Source organism: Triticum dicoccoides, chromosome 3B (genome assembly GCF_002162155.2).
Source record: "Triticum dicoccoides isolate Atlit2015 ecotype Zavitan chromosome 3B, WEW_v2.0, whole genome shotgun sequence".
NCBI classification, from domain to species: Eukaryota; Viridiplantae; Streptophyta; class Magnoliopsida; order Poales; family Poaceae; genus Triticum; species Triticum dicoccoides.
Genome location: NC_041385.1, coordinates 174,011,291 through 174,029,613, shown reverse-complemented (window position 1 = coordinate 174,029,613; position 18,323 = coordinate 174,011,291).

Here is an 18,323-nt window from a genome sequence, read left to right as displayed (position 1 = left end):
TGTGTGGTGTTGTACTCAATTTTTCCAATGCTTCCTTTTGGTAGCGTAGTCGCGTGCGTTCTGCGTGATCCGGTTATCTTGGGATCGGCATTGTATGAGGGCTACCTCATTGTCTTGTATCGTTCGACCATGTACTTTATTCGGTGGTTGCTTTATTTATAAAGTGGGGTGAAAGCCTGTTTCGAGGAAGCTTCTTCGTGTGTGTGGCCAGACATACACTCGTTTTTTTTCCAGTTAACCATACTAAAAAGTAAACTGACCGATTTACATTCGGTTAGTAGAGGTATAAACTGCATTTTCCTATGCTAATATTCAGGACTAAAAAATTAGTATTTTTGGTTTCGATATCGGTTCGTCAGTTTTATGCCCACCTTGAGTTGGGCCAAGGCCTAAGTGTTTTTTCTTTTCTATTTTTCATTTTTCATTTTTTGTTAATTCATTTTATCCTTTTTAAACAGTATTATTCTTTTAAAAACCTGTTCAAAATTCGACATATTTTTGGAATACCAAAAAATGTTGTTGTTTCTAAATATTCTTTACTATTACAAAAATGCTCCAGAATTTCAAAAATGTTCCTGTTTTCAAACTTTAGTTCACAAATTTAAGAAATGTTAGTGTTTCAGTTTGTTTAGTAGATTACATAAAATTATGCGGTTTGCAACTTCTATACAATTTTTTCATGGAATTTGTTTTTTTTGAAAAAGTGTTCAAGTTTATAAAATTTTCATACACAATTTAAAATTCCATTTTTTGATAAATTTTAAAAAATGGTTAGAACACAAGAAAATGTTCATGTTGATTGCAAACAATAGAAGCATTCAAAATAGGAAAAACCACATGCTCACTAATGCACCCTTCTGGTGTAGTGTGGCACACTCCTCTAAACTGGTGCCTTTTTTGACTATGGATAAATGACGCCAACTTCTTGAAGTAGCCTGGCACGGTCATATGAGGCATCCATGCCAGGTTTGAATAACTTTCGACACCGTTTGCACGCTGTGACACGTTTGGCCATTTACCGGCCCTTTTTCACTGAGAAAACTTTGAAAAATGCAAAAAAAATCAAAATCCAAATAACTTGGCATGATGCCGTGAATTGGTCATAGAATATGGTGGACAAATTTTTTGAGGCCATTTGACGGACATTGAAAAACAACACGCTTTCAAACGAACCCTTCCGGCCTACTCGAACACCCTCTTTTGAACATGTCTATTTTTTGACATCCCTCAAATGAATCCAATTTTTGCAAGCAGGTGTGCATGCTCATGGCAGGCATCAACGCCTGGTATGAACAACTTTGCAATTCTATGCAAGTTGCGACACATCCGACTATTTATCGGTCCTTTGTAACGAAGAAAACTCCAGAAGACATAAAACATGTCAAAAACCTAAACAATTTGGAATGGTGCATTGCATTGGTCATACAAAGGTCATAAAAAAAATTGGGGTCATTTAAGGGATGTCAAGAGATGAGGTGCTCCCAAACAAATCATGCTAACCTACCCGAACACTCTCCATTGAACATGGCATTTTTAAAATAATCTTATGACTAACCCCAACTTTTGTAAGCAGGTGGGCATGCCATGTTAGGCATCTATGTCGGGTCAGATGACTTCTGAGACCATATGCAAGTTGTGACACCTTCGACCATTTATCGACCTATTTTAATCGAGAAATTTTTAGAAAATGCAAAACTGTCAAAACTAAAACAACTTAACATGTTGCCTTAAATTGGTCAGAGAAGGCCATGCAAAAAATTAGAGTCATATAAGGGATGTAGAGAAATAATGTGCGCCGAAACGGAGCCTTCTAGCCTACCCAAACACTTTCCGTTCAATATGGTTTTTAGTCAATCTCATGAATAACCCAACTCTACGAGCAGCTGGGCATGCCCATGTTAGGCATTTTTGTCTGGTTGAACAAGTTCCGACACCATATGCATGTTGCGACATGTCTGGCCATTTATCGACCTTTTTCACTGAGAGAACTCCAGAAAATGCAAAACTTGGCATGTTTGGCCATTTATCAGCGTTTTTCACCGAGGAAACTCAAGAAATGCGATACTTGTCAAAAACCTAAACAATTTGGCATGGTGCCTTGAATTTGTCATACAAGGCCATGGAAAAGTTGGGGTCATTTAAAGAATGTCTAGAAACAACGTGCTCTTAGACGTAGTCTTCTCGCCTACCCGAACACCCTCCGTTCAACAAGGTTTAATTTTGGACATTCTTCGGATGACCCCAACTTCTGCAAGTAGATGGGCATGCCCATGGTATGCAACCATGGTAGGTTTGACGAATTCTGACACCGTTTGCACGTTACGACACATTCGACTATTTATCGGTCTTTTTCATCAGGAAAACTGCAGGAAATGCAAAACTTGTCGAAAATCCAAGAAACTTTGCATGGTGCCTTGAATTGGTCATACAAGGCCACAAATTGTTTTTGAAGCCATTTCAAGGATGTCGAGAAAAATGGACATGGTTTTGACATTCTAAGCAATCTTTGAAGACATGTTTTTTTCGAAATTTTAGTATAATTTTTTTAAATATGAATATTTGTACTTTTGAACAAAATTTGAAAAGGTGAACATTTTTTGAAATTTTGAACAACTTTTAAAAGCACGAGCATTTTTTAAAAGAAAAAGAAACATAAAAAACAAAAAAGAAACAAAAACAAACTAAAGGGAAAAAGGAAATAATGAGAAAATGACCGGTTGCTATAGTAAACCAGTTGCTGAGGGATAGTTCTTGTAATCCGCGTTTCCTAGTTAGACACTGAAGCTTATTAGTTCATGTGGCTAGCAACGAGCAGTCAGCAGCGGGAGTTATAAGGTTTTTAAAATTTGGTTCATAAATTACAAAAATATTCGAATTTTTCAAAACTTGGTTGGGTTTGTAAAAAAATCATATTTTCAAGAACTATTCAGAATGTCAACAAATATTCCACAAACTCATAATCGAATAATTTTTGAACCGACAAACTATTTTTGAAAGCACATTTTTTGAACAATGGCAACTGTTTTGAAAATTTAAAACATTATTTAAGACATGAACAAAATTTGAAATTCCAAACATTTTGAAAAATGTTAACACTTTTTTTCGAAAATCTGAACAATTTTTGAATTTTCCGAACATTGTTTTTGGAAATGCAGACAAATTTTGACATTTGCAGGCAGTCTGATAAAAAACAAACATTTTTTAAAATCTAAACTAATTTTATATTTTTAATATTTTCTTAAAATGCTAACAATTTTTGAAATTTGTGACTTAGAAAAAATGAAATAGGAAAGAGAATTAAAAATCAAAAACCGACAGAGAAACAAGCACGAAAAATTGCATTTTTCAAAATTGTCGTGGCTGCTGGTTTTTATTATCCGCGGTTTGTTTGTTAAGCAAAGAACGTCGTTAGCTCGTCTGGCAAAAGATTAGCAGTCACAAGTTTTTCTCAAAAAAAAAAAACAGTCAGAAGTGGGAGGTGCAGGGTTACATGTAGAAGAAAATACGGTTTACGCACAATGTCAAATGCACATGCGGCACTGGAAATCCTTGAACGGCTGGAAATTTTTGAATAATGCATGAGGCGGCTCGTGAACAGCTACACCGACGTGCGCAACAATACGGACGTATTACATGTCCACGAAGCATTCAACCATGTTTCTTCTCTAGGGTACGACTTGGTGTCTCACTCTGAAAATAGTTCTTTATTTGCCGGGACACTATGAAATTAGTTCTTCTATCTGCTTATACATCTAACCCCGTATTAATGACTTGGACAAGAACCTGATGTTGAGTGGTCAACAAATTGGTAACCGAATCCACTTGTTATTACATCATTTAGTGCCAGTTGTGCCAGCCGAATCTGGCTATATACAGAAGAAGAAATAGTCCACGGTGCAATCGTAGGGACACTTGAACAACACAAAATTATTTCCACCGTAGACAACTAAAAGACTGGTTTTATGCTGGTTTCCTATACCGTGCCATCTTGCGGATCCAGCTAATTATGTAATTTTATTTGTCTTATTTGTTTGAGTGAAAAAGAAACACATTTTTTGGACAGGTAAAGAATAAGTCATCCGCTCACCGCATCAAAAAATGCAGATAACCAATTATTACAATGTCTTGGATTGACAAGTGCCACAAAGTAATCAAAGGACACCCGCAAAAAAAAGGAATCAAAGGATAAAAGCAGTATATCAATGACAAACTGAGAGCTCAGTTTTAACAAGCCTATTGTTGAGACAAAAAATCTTCCAATGACTTGCTCTAACTTTTTTTTTTTGCATCCCTCCATCGTTGCCCCTCTGTCCATTCCCTGCAACATCGACTGAAGCTGCTTCCAATTGGTAGACAATAGCATAACCTAGTGGCTCACTGAGATATGTAACTTGCGTGCGACTCATAAGTTTCACCATTTTGCATAACATAATTAGCAACTGAAGTTGGTGTAGCCAAATAGATTGTAGAACATGGTTCAAATTTTGGTCCAATCGAGACATACTCCACCGACCCAGGCTGGGCAGTGCAAACTCGAGGCGCAACCAAACACGCCCTAAGTGAATCCTCACGCATTTTAAGTGCAGCGCCATGCGAGAGGCAACCAGGTGTAGGTTGGCACGTGCTAGTTTCTCTTACTTCCTTCGAGAAAATTGTTGCACCTACGGTCTTGCCACGGGAATGCTACGATACCTTCCCAATCAAACTACCCCCCGGTCATCAAAGGATTAAAGCACTATATAAAGCAAGCCTATTGCTAAACCGTCGCCCATGTTGAGACCTAAATCCCGTAATGACTTGGTCTAACTTTTTTGCTTCCCTCCATCATTGCCTCCCACTGGTCCATTCACTGCAACACTGCCCAAGGCAGTTTCCAGTTGGTAGACAAGAACATAACCTGGTGGCTCGTTGATATTGGTAACTTGTGTGTGACCCATAAGTTTCACCAGAACATCGACCTCAGTTCGTGTAGGCAAACAGGTTGCAGAACATGGTTCATGTTTTGGCTCAATCGAGACAGACTCCACAAAGCCTGGCTGGGCGGAAACATGAAAACTCGATGAGCAACCAAACACGTCCTAGGTGCATTCTCTCACGCTGTTTCTACGGAGCGCCATGTGAGAGGCAACCGGGTGTAGGTGGGCACCTGCTGGCTTTTCTGACTTCCTTCGCAAAAATGCTACACCTAAGAGCTTTGTACATGAATCCTACGAAACCTTCCCAATAACCCCCCCCCCCCAACATTGCTCCTTCCTTCGGCTGGTCAAGGGGACTCGAGACCATATTGGCATATCACTCAGCTTTCCTTTGCCTCCTTAGCCAGGGCGTTGTGTATAATTAGGAATAAATCATGCATTGATGGTATTTTTAGTATTGAAACCCAACTAATGGCCTATTATAAATTGGTGATTTTCCTGCAGCTGTTGGAATGTCTTGAGTGGGCAAAAGGACTAATCACATCTTAATCATCTCATCACTAACCTTGATGTATTGGGATTGAGTCCTTCAGACTTCCACCTAGATCTAGACAACTAGCTAAAAGGTTGTCAGTGGTGCGAGAAGTCGTTTAGATGACCTTTTTCGAGTAGAGTAAATAGCAAAAAAACAACTATCTACAATTCGCATTAGGATTCTATAGAACTACCACTTTGTTTTTTCTTCATGATACCTATCGATTTTGTCTAGTTTTTTCAAAAAAGCACTAATTATCGACTGGCTTAAAATTGATCGCGGTTATGATAGATGCGGGGCACTTACCAGATCACGTGGCACAAAAGACAATTCCGTTACAGTGAACAGTTATTTTGACCGCTATAGCGGGTGGGGCCCACATGTTAGTCTTTATAAAATGTCCCCAGAAACTCCTATATGCTTTATTATTAAAGTCAGGCAACACATCCTTTATGAAAAACAACGACCATGTAAGCTGAAAATTTTGGCCATGGGTTTGAGGGAACAAGACAAATACGAGCCACCTCATATCCTAAAATTACCATCACAAGAAGATTAATCAAAATTAAGTAAGCAAAGCATGTGACAATGGGCAAAGAGAACTCACTTGATCCATGAAGGTAAGGAGAGACGATTTATGGCACGCAGGGGGTGGGGGGCAAAGATGCAGCCATATGATTGCGACAAAATTCGGGAAGTGGTTATGTGACTAGTGCTTAATTACTGCTTGCATGCAGTTTTTTTATGAATAAAGACACCCAAAGATCATCTTAGATCTGATTAATATTGAGAAATACAAAGGCCAGTACAATGGATTTTTTGCGGGGAAAATCAGAGAGCTTTATTAAATGAACGCATTCATTGGACAATCAGCCAATAGGCTGGACACCAAGAAGCTAGGAGTTTCGTCAAGCTAGCTGTTGGTCACATTCAGTGTGCAAGCATGCTTTGCACACAAATGCGCCGGAAGGTTTGCTGACCTGCTTACATGCTGTATTACAAAAGAGGTAAAATAAACATTAAACTCTCCTATCTCTAGTAGTAAAGGAGCCACAATTGAACGAGAATTATGGCGAGTGCTCTAGAGTGTCACCAACTCCATGCAATCAACTTCCATTATCACATGCGAGAATCCTCGAAGAGAAGCAAAACGAACTCCATCTCGCAAAGAAAGTACCTCCATGATCAAGGGATTCGAGGTCCCCAAGTATGGCTTGCACCAGGCACCTAGAAGGGCCAAGGAAGAGCGAGCAACACCTCCCCCTGCCATCTGCCAGATTGAGGGCTCCATTGGTGGTGATTTTTACAAAACCATCATCACGCGTCCGCCACCCGAAGCCCGGCAATACAAGCGCATCCTTGCACGGCAAGTGAAGGAGCGCAATGGCCTCCTTCGTAGCTCTTATCATCGCCGTGGGATCTCTCCCTTCTTCACCGTGCTTAATATGATTCCTGGAATGCCAAATAGACCACATAATAGTAGTGATCTTAGCGTGATCATCATCAGTAAATCGTGGGTCACATATGATATCTTGAGCCCATGAATCCGGATGTAGACGAGGAAGCCGAATTCCAAACCATCCACATGCCTCCTCCCAGAAGCGCTTAGCATGTGAGCAATGAATTAACACATGTTTCAGATCCTCATCCATAGCTAGACATACTTTGTATCGACGAATCTCTGCAATATGTCGGTGATTGAGAGTGGCTTCATATGGAAGAATCCCGCGAAGAACTCTCCACCAAAAAACTCCCACTTTTGCAATGACATTCAATTTCCACAAGGCTTTCCACATCTATTTATCATCATTTGAGGTCCCGGTAGCCGTCCCTTCCTCTAGAGCCAAACGCTCTTTCTGAGTCACAAGAGCATGGTACGTCGTCTTCACAGTGTAGTTGCCAGATTTTTTGAATGCCCAAGCAAGGAAATCATCACCTCCTCCCTGCCGAATGGGAATATTAAGAATGGCCTTGGCATCCAGAGCAATGAAAGTATCCCTGACCACCTCTTGTCTCCAAGACCAGTTAGTTGTATCAATGAGATCCGCCACCCGCTCAAAGCTAGTGTTTGGTGGCCTAGAGAGAGGTGACATGGATATTGTACCTGGAATCGATTTATCGGTCCAGACATCGATGGTGCTGCCATATCCTACATGGGAGATCAAGCCACTGCGTAGGGCTTCCCTCCCTGCCATGATCACCTTCCAAGTGGCTGAGGCTGACTTGGGCGTAGTAGCATGCATGAAGTCTATGTCAGGGAAATGACGCCCTTCAATACTGTTGCACAAAGGGAATTAGGATTCGTCAAAAAATGCCACTCGTGCTTTCCCAACATAGAACGACTAGTACACAATAAAGTTACATTAAACATCATACTAGTCTTCTTCTTCCTCTGATTGTACACCGCCCGCCTAAGATTGAAAATTGCTAAGAACCAACAAAACAAAAAGGCGACACCTGCGAATGCCCTCATCACACCAGGCTTTCAAGACCGCAATAGCCACTCGCCCCTTGAGACGAGATCTAAAAATCGCTAAAGTAGTATCTGCTGGAGGATCACCCCATGTAGAATAGGCTTGAATCTATCAACATCAGCACAGAGGGTTGGATAACCTCGCCCTAGCCACAGAACAACACAGAAGAAGATCTTTGAGTCGCCGCACCAATAGCCAACCATAAGCTCTCCTTAAAAGACACAAGAACTGCCAAGACCCGAAGGGAACCAACAGATCTGGGGACACAAACCCCCATAGGCTCTTCATAGGTGCCAGATCGGACGTCGTCCAGGTAGGGAAAGTCTGGAGAGAGAGCTTATTCCAACACGCCATCGACGCCACCACCTCGTCAATGTTGTCGGAGAAGTAAAAACGTAACAAAAAACAAGATGGATTGGTCCCCACTCCTCTTTTATCGACAAGGTCGCCGGATGAAGAAGAGGAGGAGGACTGAAGCTGTGGTGGTAGTTGTGGCGGCGACAACTAGGTTAGGAGGCAGCCGCGTGAAGTAAGGTTCCTCTTTTCTTTTCATGTATGCAGTTTTTGGTAGAACTTTTGATAGAGAGTGCATGCCCCACCCACCTAACCTCCCATATTTTTCCTTCTCACTTGTTAATTTGAATATGCTATATCTTTTGAATCGTAAGCCCAATTTATATTTTGTTTCATACTCTTGTTCCTTGTGACAAGAACTTTGAAATAAGACCAATTTTGAATACGTTTTGACATTGTTTTAAAATTTCAAGAAGTTTCAACCGCTGAAACCTAATATAAAGAAGCTATAGAATCATTAACTTTCAGAATTTAAACTTAGAACAATGTGGGGGCTCCAACGGTTTGACAAGTTTTAAAAAGTTCAACAAGTTTCAACTACTAAAACTTGGTAGTGCGAATAATAAGTTTGTAAAACTTGGTAAAACTTAATATCTATCAAGTTTTAGTATTTATATCCTGTCAAATTTTAAAATATTGTATAAATGTATTCAAAATTGATCTTATTCAAAAGTACTCGTTGCACGGGCTTTCAGTTCAAAAGGTACAGTAGGTTCAGATTTTAAGACAAAATCAAAAAGCATAGGAGGTGGGATGGGTGGCGCATTCAACTCTGCCAAAACTGGGTATGGACGGACCCTAGTGCATTGATTAAGGGTTAATGGCATAAACTAATGCACCAATCTTGAAGCAAATATGGACGGTCGCATGCATACTTGTCCCAAGACGTGTGAGCCCTTGTGAGTTTCCGTGGAGGTGAGGGTAGGATATTGGAACCATAGGTCAAGGATGGATTGTGAGTGAGGGGCCCAGGTGGGCGTTGAGGTCATTGTCACCTTGGTGGTGACCCAGTGTTGTAGTACAATCCGAGCGTCTCTAGACAAACTTATAAAAGGGCTTAGGTTCTAAAAGAATCACCTAGATGAGCACCCAAAAGGTTTAGCTGTTCAATTTCTTTAGAAGAACCGTCTGCAGGCCTCAAATTTGAGCGGCTGAAACATAGTCTCTTAAAAATATTTTCACTCTTGCGCGTGGCCACCTCTCTTGCTCGTTCACCTTCATGTTGGCACAAGCGTTGCTGCATTCCTTGCCACAAGTGACCACCTTGCAAGCCAACCGACACCTCGCAGCCCCGTCAACACCCGATCATCAAATTTAGACAAGAATCTGGTGAACCTTTTTTCTTCACTTTTTCATCTTTTACAAATCTCTCGGGCCACAATTGTGGTCCTCATTGTTGTCCCTACCCAGACGATGCTCCTCCCTATCGTCCCCAGCCACGAGCAAAGCTACTACTCATGCGAAGGAACACCTACATAAGAAAGCTCACTTACATGAAGAAAAGATTCACGGAAAAGTGGCCATCGGCCTCCATCGCCAATTCTGGTGAGTCCTCGTGTTTCGAACCATGCCAGAGCATGAATAGTAGAAGAATGAGGGAAATAACCCATTCGGCAAAGAAGCACTCAAGTAATGGCCCCGTGTAGAACGAATTTCACCTACTTTCTCGACTATTTCGTCGCACACTTACATTGCACACACCGAGCCTCCATCAAATTACTTTTGCGATGCATATATCCTAGGTCCTAGCTAACTCAGAGACATCATCTAGTGGCAAGAAGGCGTCTTTGGCCACTTGGAAGGAGGAAGGAAGAAGGGAGAAGAAAGAGGGAAAAAGAAGAGGAAGAGAGACTTCCATGTGGATCTCGTTCGTTTGAGAAGTTAAACCTAAGAGTTCGACTAGGTTTGCATTTTTTGACTTCTTAAAGTTGAAAAGTTGAGATTTGAAGAGGCCTTTTGAGAAGTTAAATTTTAGGAAATTTGGTTAGAGACGTTGTCGGTGTCAAAACCGGCGGATCTCGGGTAGGGGGTCCCGAACTGTGCGTCTAGGCGGATGGTAACAGGAGACGAGGGACACGATGTTTTACCCAGGTTCGGGCCCTCTCGATGGAGGTAAAACCCTACGTCCTGCTTGATTAATATTGATGATATGGGTAGTACAAGAATGGATCTACCACGAGATCAAGGAGGCTAAACCCTAAAGCTAGCCTATGGTATGATTGTTGTAATGTATGTTGTCCTACGGACTAAAGCCCTCCGGTTTATATAGACACCGGAGGGGGCTAGGGTTACACAGAGTCGGTTACAATGGTAGGAGATCTACATATCCGTATTGCCAAGCTTGCCTTCCACGCCAAGAAAAGTCCCATCCGGACACGGGACGGAGTCTTCAATCTTGTATCTTCTTAGTCTTGGAGTCCGGCGGACGATGATAGTCCGGCTGTCCGGACACCCCCTAGTCCAGGACTCCCTCAGTAGCCCCTGAACCAGGCTTCAATGACGATAAGTCCGGCGCGCATAATGTTCGGCATTGCAAGGCGGGTTCCTTCCTTGAATAATCCAGAGAAGATCATGAACACCAGGATAGTGTCCGGCTTTGCAAAATAAATTCCACATTCCACCGTAGAGAGAATAAAATGTACACCAGTCCAATCTGCTGACGTATTATGCGGCGTGACATCACACCGCTACCAAGCCTTTGTTTAAATCGTTTTTTACTATACCACCTCAGCACGTTTAGCGAAGCGGTTTCCTTGGCACGTCTTGTCGAAGCAGAGATCGTGTTCCCCTTATTCCGGGATTCTCATCAATACGTGTGTGGGTAACCCAACCGTGCCCGTCTCCACGCCTCCTCTACCGAAGGCGAATTCCAAACGGTCACGGGGACGGCCCTTGGTATTTTTCCCCATTATAAGAGGACCAAGGCTCGTTCTTTTTCTTCAATCTCGCATCGAATCTCCTCCTTGCTCCCAGTTCTAACACCTAGGGCCTCAGATTCGAGCGCTTCGGATTCTCAACTATGTCCGGCTCCGACCTCCAGGGCCGGTGGATGCCCTCCTCCGTCACGGAGGAGGACATATTGAAGTTACATGAGGCCAAGTACCTGGCCTACGAGATTTCGCACAGGTTGCCTGTCCAAGGGCAGGCCGTGCCCGCCCCCGAGCCCGGCGAATACGTTGTCTTCGTATCCCACCTCCGTCGGGGTTTAGGCTTCCCGACGGACCCCTTCGTGAGAGGGCTCATGTTCTACTACGGGCTGGATTTTCACGATTTGGCTCCGGAGTCCATCCTCCAAATCTCCGCATTCATCATCGTTTGCGAAGCCTTCCTCCGCGTCACTCCCCACTTCGGCCTGTGGCTGAAAACCTTTAAGGTGGAGCCGAAGATGATCGGGGGGCGTCAAGCGGAGTGTGGCGGTGCAGCCATAAGTAGAAAGGCCAATGCCCCATGGCCCGAGGGTTCCTTCCAGGAGGAACTCGGACTGTGGCAGCAGGAGTGGTTCTATATCACCGCTCCGAAGGGCAGCAAGCAAAAGCCGCCGCCTTCATTCCGCCCGGGACCTCCACGCCAGCTGAAGTCGTGGGTCAACCAGGGGCTCAATTGGGGGCCGTCCGAAGACGTGCCCTTGTTGCAGGGCCGGATTCGAGACCTCCAGGCGAGGGAGATCAATCTGGTCGTGGTGATGCAGGTTATGCTAATCAGGCATCTTCTGCCCTGCAAACGCCGTCCTCTCCGTCTATGGGAGTTCAACCCGGAGGGACCTCGGATTCTCCAACACTTCATGGGTGCGACACCCGTGGAGATGTACAAGTTGTTCTTCGGACCGCAGGTGGCGTGTCCGGAATTGGCCGAGGACGCAGGCCTAAGCCGCAATCGCCCGGATACTCAGGTAAATAGCTCAGAGCCCGGACGTTTCTGTTTATCTGCTTTTCTAGAGTTCGCCTCCTGACCCATTACTCTTCACAGGAGTGGGTGGCGCGATCGAGGCTGATAAGGTGTCCGGCCCCCCTCCCAGAGACCGCACTGGAGCCCGTGCTGGTCAGAATGTTGGAGGTTGCACCCATAGAAGGGAGCGATGGGGAAAATAGAGGAGCTATTATTTTGCCCAAAGGGGCGTCTGAAGAGGGGGGAATCAAAAACCCCTCCTCCCAGGGGGAGAAGAGGACCGCCTCCGAAGATCCGGAGGCCAAAGCCCCCAAACGGGGGAAGAGATCTTCCCCGGGGGGTCCGGCGTCCGGGGAGAATCCGGACGCACAATCATCGCCAAAGAATCAGCCCTCCAGCGAGCCGTGAGTATGAAAAGGGGATTTCATCAGTAAGAAAATACCTCCATTTGTGCTTCTGTGGGTAACCGAAATTTTTATCCCGCAGTTCGGATTTGCAGCCTTCTCAGATGAGTTCGTCTTCGGGGGACCTTCTTCCGGAGATGATGGAGAGCGAAACGCCTCCGTCTGCTGCGCCGTCAGATAAGGCAGACGAGCCTGAAGTATCATCACGGAGGGTATCCCCGAGTCCGGAGGGGCCGGAGAGTTCGGCGCCCACTGGTATCTGGCCGGGAGAACTGAAGAATCTGCTTGAGAGGGCGTCCATCTCAGAAGATCACCGTGCGTTGATGCTCATGATGATTGGAAGGATTTCGTCCACCAAGAGCGGATTGCGTAATGCCGCTATGAGTTTGCTGGCGGGATTTGAGGTACGCGAAAATGACGCACCTTCTATTGTTTTGACAGTTTTGTACATAAAAGTGTGCCCTGTATAGATAGTAGCCCCTGAGACTCGGTAGGTTGTCGAAAACGACAGCGTGCCGAGGATCGAAATCGCAAGTAATGAATGTCGTTGTTCCTATGCAGGTGGCGGATAGTCCGAGGGCTAGCCGGACTAGTGGGTTTGCCGAGTTAATGCGGCAACTTGACGCGGCGGATGCGGACATCGCACTTGTCAACCGGCGACTTGACGAGTCGCAAGGTAAATGAGTTCTCCACAGTCACTTTATTAAGGGGGTCAAAGCCCTCCTCTGATAAATTAAATGCTGTTACCCAGACGGTGCTGCTGCTGTGGAGAGCCTTCAGGCCGAACTTGCTCAAGCTAAGGAGCAAGCCCGAAGGAGTGACGCGGCTGCCTCGAGGGCGGCCGAGGAGTTGAAAGCCGAAAGGGCTGCGCACTGCCTAAGCAGGGAAGAGGTGGCCGAATTGGCTGTAAAAGTAAAAGATTCTGCCGACCGCATTGAAGCTCTTGAAAAGGAGCGCTTATCGGAGCGGGAAGACCTGAGGAAGGCCACCGCCGAGGCCAAGGATGCCCGCTCTGCAATGCGGGCCATGAAGGAGGAGCTGCGCCAGGCCGGAGATATCGTGGCTGGCAAGCCTTTTCTGCTGCGTCGCCGGTTTGTGGATCAAAAGTATGCTCAATTTGATCGGCTGTGGAGTTCGGAGGATCCGTATATGGACTTAGCGGCAAGTGCGGCTGATGCCGTTGAGCACTTCCGGAGCCAGAAGGATTACAAGACGGAGGAGCTATTTTGGTCTCAATTCCATAGTCCAGAACGCTCACTTCCGTTGACCGACCGGTTAGCCGAGTGGGCCGAGCTAAATAGATTATCCGGACTTGCCATGACTGACATCGTGGCTCATGTCTGGCCAGAGAGGCCCAAGGCGAGAGCTACTTCGGCTTACTGCAGCAATTCCTTGGGGCGGTGCCGCATATCAAGGAGATGAAGCGGTCGGCCTGTATCGAAGGCGCGCGGATGGCTCTTGCCCGCGTGAAGGCGCATTGGACAGAGATGGATGCCACCGCTGTTGCTGCCCAGGGTTCGGATGAAAGCCGTCTCCCCGCCGAGCACTATTTCGGGGAAGTTATGCGTGGTGCTCGTGTAATAGAGTCGCAGTGCTCAAAAAATGTCACGTTCAAATGAACGTTTTAGCTTGTAAAACGATGATTAAGCTATAACTGCTTTTTATACTTGTGCATCCCAAGTAGTAAAACTTCTCCTATGCGGCCGTTTGCGTATACTTTTGTATAACCTGAAAGATTGCAGTCTTCGGCTTCAGCCCCCACGCACAAGGTGCGGGGGTGTTCGCAAAAACAGCGCATTTTCATACTTAATCCGATGTCTTGGTCCTGTTAAGGAGGTGGTAGCGTAGCGAACGAGGCAATCCGGACTATAATGCTTTATCACTTTCACTTAGCCAGTGGAGTTCGAGGGTGGGGCTATGATATAGCCCCTGGGGGCACCGCACTTCTCCGATTTCAGGGCGCGTGTGTGCCTGACCGGGAAACGGTCCTTCGTCAAAGCGGGGAATTCTAAACATTCCGGTAGTCGATCGAGTGGTTGACCAGTCTCTCGCTATATCATGACAGTCAGTTTTCAGCTTTCTCTACTGAGGTGCTCGCCCAGCCGAACTGGGGCACAATCGCAGTAGTTCTCCTGGTGCCGCGTTAGCCGATGATACGGAACGTAAGGCAGCAAAACACAGGAGCCGGGCAAACCCAACATTTGACCAAAGACATGATTCGGAGCTGATGCATATAATGCCTAACTCGAGACGCCGATCACTCCCTAAGGTGTTCGGTCTTTATGATAATGGGCGGAATAACGCCCTAAGCCCCTAGTGTCCAGGTACGAGCATGGTCTTCTGACGCGGCCGATGCCAAAACGTCAGGCTCCGCTTTGGTTATAGGAGGAAACCAAGGGAGAATAACAACAAGAGACAGTAAAAAAGGTTTACGCAGGGTCTTAATCTGAAAAGAATCCTCGCAACGGGCCCCTACTGCACGTCTGCGCCTGTGTCTCCGTTGTGCCGTTATCCTGGACGGGTATGCACGTTGTTCATCTATAAAAAGAGAGGAACACTTAGTTTGGAAACAATTCGTGCGAAAAAAGGAGAAGAAAAAAGGTATGTGTGAAAGAAGAAACATAAATAAGTAAAGCGGGGTTCGTATGAACTCGCGATTCTTTGTGCGCGCAACCCCTTGTCAAGGGTTGTGCGGCTAGGGAGCCCCTAGCCAACCAATGCCGGACTCGTCTATCCATGTCCGGGGTCTTCAAGTGACCCTCGCACTGAAATGATGCCTCGAGGACCGGGCATCTTGAGTGTAAGAGACGCGTAATGCGGTATGGCGTTGAAACGGACAAAAGCCTTTCGTCCCAAGAGTGCTTGATATCCACTTTTAAATGGGACGATATGAAAAATTAGTTTTTCACGCTGAAAATTGTTCGGTGATCCGAACACGACTTCTAGTAATAGGGAGCCTGTGCACTTGGCATAAGGGCCTGGCGTCACTCTTTTAAAGGAAGTGCGGCTGTGTCGAATTTTAGTAGGGTCTATCCCCATCTTGCGGATTGTGTTTGAATACATCAGGTTTAAGTCGCTGCCTCCGTCCGTTAGGACTTTAGTAAATTGTAATCCGTCGATTATGGGATTCAATATCAGGGCAGTCTGTCCCGCGTTTCGAACGCTTCTGGAATAGTCCAGGTGGTCGAAAGTGATTGGTTTTGAGATCCAATCTCTATGGTCTGCTGGGTTGGACCGTGCGAGGCTCTTTTTAGGAAGTGCCGCACTATTTTTCCGTATTATCACATGAAGTGAGTTTACTGCTTTGACCTCTTGTGGGAAAGTCTTTTGTTTTCCGGTGCTCTGCTGGTGGGGTTTATCTTCTTCGCTTGACGCATCGAGCCCCTTGTGTTCGGCGTTTAGTCGGCCGGACTGTTTGAAAACCCAACAATCCCTGTGGGTGTGGTTTGCAGGCCTTCCGGGGGTACTGTGGATTTGACATATCCGACCCAAAATCTTCTTTAAGTTGGACAACTCATCGCTGTCATCCTTAAGAGGCGGTGTTTTGTTGTTTGGCCGCGAGCTTTTGAATCCGGCGTTGACTGTCGTGCTCTTTGGGCTTTTCTCTTTATTCCGGCGCTGCTCTTTTCTGCGCCGTGATTTTCCGTTTCCATCTCTTATCTCGGATGTACTTGGGTCGCTGGTGCTGCATCTTGCTTAGCCAGCTATCCTCTCCCGCACAGAAGCGGGTCATGAGGCTTGTTAGAGCGGACATTGTCCTCGGTTTCTCTTGGCCGAGGTGCCTGGCAAGCCATTCGTCTCGGACATTGTGTTTAAAAGCTGCTAAGGCTTCGGCGTCCGGACAGTCGACTATTTAGTTCTTTTTGGTGAGAAACCTGTTCCAAAATTTCCGCGCTGACTCTCCGGGCTGTTGAGTTATATGACTTAGGTCATCTGCGTCTGGAGGGCGGACATAAGTCCCTTGAAAATTTGCTCTAAACGCGTCCTCGAGCTCTTCCCAACTTCCAACAGTGTTTTCTGGGAGGCTTTTAAGCCAATGACGGGCTGGCCCTTTGAGCTTGAGGGGTAGGTATTTTATGGCGTGGAGATCGTCTCCTCTGGCCATGTGTATATGTAGTATATAATCTTCTATCCAGACTCCAGGGTCTGTTGTTCCATCGTAGGCCTCTATGTTTATGGGTTTAAATTCTGCTGGGAATTCATGGTCCAGCACCTCATCGGTGAAACATAGTGGGTGTGCGGCACCCCTGTATTTGGGTGTGCCGCTATCTTCGGACACTTGACGTGTTGCCTTGTTTCCTGGGGCCTTCTTCTTTGGCCCGTAAATGGACCTGGCTGGGCCGTCTGTCTTTCCAGTTTTATGTGCGACGCCGCTTTCAGAATTTGGCCTATCATCTGGCCGTCTATCCAACCAGGCAGCCTCTTTATTTTTTGGCGGTGGGGGCTCTATGGCCTCCTCGTCGAATTCTGGCAGCAGCTTGCGCTTCGGGTAGCTCTTTGATTAGTGGCCATTGCCGTATTTATCCGCGGTTTTAAGTACTTTGCTCCACCTCATTCTGAGTGTGTCTTCCGCTGTTTTGAGCTTCCGTTTTTCCTTCTTCAAGCTTCTTGCAGTGTTGACGAGTCTTTTCCGAAGGTTTTTATCTTCCGGCGGCGTGTCCGGCGTGAGATCGTCCGAACCGTCGTTTTCGCCGGGCCTGGACTGATTATCTGGCTCGTCCTGTTCGGACGGTTGCTTATCTGCATGCTCGTCGTCCACTTTTGTGCCCTGCTGTAATGCGGGGTCCTTAGGAGCGTTGTTGTTGTCGAGGCGGGGCTTAGGGCGGCGTCGCCGCCATTTTGGTTGTTCATCGGCGGGGTTATCCTCTGTCGCGGCCCGTTGGTCCTCGTTATCGCTCTCTTTTGGGGTATCCACCATGTATATGTCGTATGACGAGGTGGTCCTCGTGTGCCCTATAGGCGCTGTTTTTTGTTCGTCTCCTGCGTCGTCGTCTATACCGTCGATGTCTTTGGAGTCGTAGTCTAGCATGTCGGTTAAATCGTCGACAGTGGCTACAAAGTGGGTGGTGGGTGGGCTCTGAATTTCTTCGTCGTCCGTATCCCAACCATCCTGGCCATAGTCTGGCCAGGACTCTCCCGATAACGAGAGATGCTTTAGTGAATTTAGAATGTCGCCAAAGGGCGAGTGTTGGAAGATGTCCGCAGCGGTGAATTCCATAACCGGCGCCCAATCCGATTTGGTTGGTAGGGGCATGGGAGGTTCGGAGTCCGGCAAGGAGTCCGGCACCTCGGAATCACGAGTTTGGCGAGGGACAAGATCAGTGTTCGGCTCCATCGCCGTGGAAGTTGAAGCCCCCGAGGCGGTGTCTATCCACCGATCCTCTATCCGGGCAATCGACTCCGGACTAATGGCCGGAGCGAATTCGTGTGCGGCCACCAAGGCACTGTTCGGCGGCAGAGCTAGATCATGCCCATCGCAACAGTGCGGCGCGCTTGGCTGTGGCTCGGGTCCGTCGAAGATCAAGTCTCCGTGGACATCGGCCGTGAAGTTTAGGCTTCCGAATCTGACCTGACGGCCAGGGGCGTAGCTTTCGATCTGCTCCAGATGGCCAAGCGAATTAGCCCGCAGTGCGAAACCGCCGAATACGAAGATCTGTCCGGGGAGAAAAGTCTCACCCTAGACAGCGTCGTTGGTTGAAGATGCCATCGGGCCTATCGGTGACGACACAGAGGAACTCTCAATGAAAGCACCAAT